Source organism: Propithecus coquereli, unplaced genomic scaffold (assembly GCF_000956105.1).
Source record: "Propithecus coquereli isolate 6110/MARCELLA unplaced genomic scaffold, Pcoq_1.0 Scaffold204, whole genome shotgun sequence".
NCBI classification, from domain to species: domain Eukaryota; kingdom Metazoa; phylum Chordata; class Mammalia; order Primates; family Indriidae; genus Propithecus; species Propithecus coquereli.
In genome coordinates, this window is record NW_012145412.1 from 686,766 (window position 1) to 687,713 (window position 948).

The following is a 948-nucleotide window of genomic DNA, read 5'->3' on the forward strand; positions in this document are numbered from 1 at the left end:
ACATTATGGCACAGAAAAGTATCTGAAAAAATTATATTTTTCCTATGAGTATTGAAAACATTAGGAGATTGAATCTTTAGATAGCATGGTATTTAAACACACAGGCTCTGTTGCTGGTTTAACCTCAGTTCATATCCTGTTTGCCACTTATTAGCTATCTGGTCTTCAGCGATTTCTTTAACTAAAGTTTTAGCTTAAATTATTTGAGAATGAAAGATATTATTTCCCAGCTCCCAGAATATTTGCGATTATTCAATTAGCCAATGAATATAAAGAGGTTAGCTCTTTATAGTGCGTGTCATGGTATAACTGAATAACAAATGGTATTAATTATTAAATCAATTATGTGTACATACATTATTCTGAAGTCACACCATCCTTCTACCTTACCCATGTTATAGTGCTCCTGTATCCTCAGCTTACACTGTAATTATTTTGTTATGTTTTATTCACAGAATTACACTGTACACTCCTTCAGAGCAGGTAACATGAGTTAGAAAAAAATGTGCAAAGAATTTACATACAATTAATATGATTGAATAAACAGATAAATTAATTAACACCCTAAATTTATAATAATATACCAAGTTTTGCTGAACAACACAATAATGTCACTTTCAAAGGTAATTACTTATCACCTAACATATCACAGTGCCTTAGAGACTAATTTGAATGTTTGATGCAAAGCCTCATTAATTTTTTTTCTGTCTGTATTAGTTTTCTAGGGCTACCATAACAAAATACTGCATACTGGATGGCTTTCACAACAGAAATTAATTTTCTCACAGTTCTGGAGGTTAGAACCTTAAGGTGTTGGAAGGTGTGGTTTCTCCTGAGGCCTCTCTGGCTTGCAGATGGCTGCCTTCCCGCTGCCTCCTCACACAGCCCTTCCCCTTTGTGTGGGCACCCAGGGTGTCTTTGTGTGTTCAAACTTCCTCTTTTCATAGG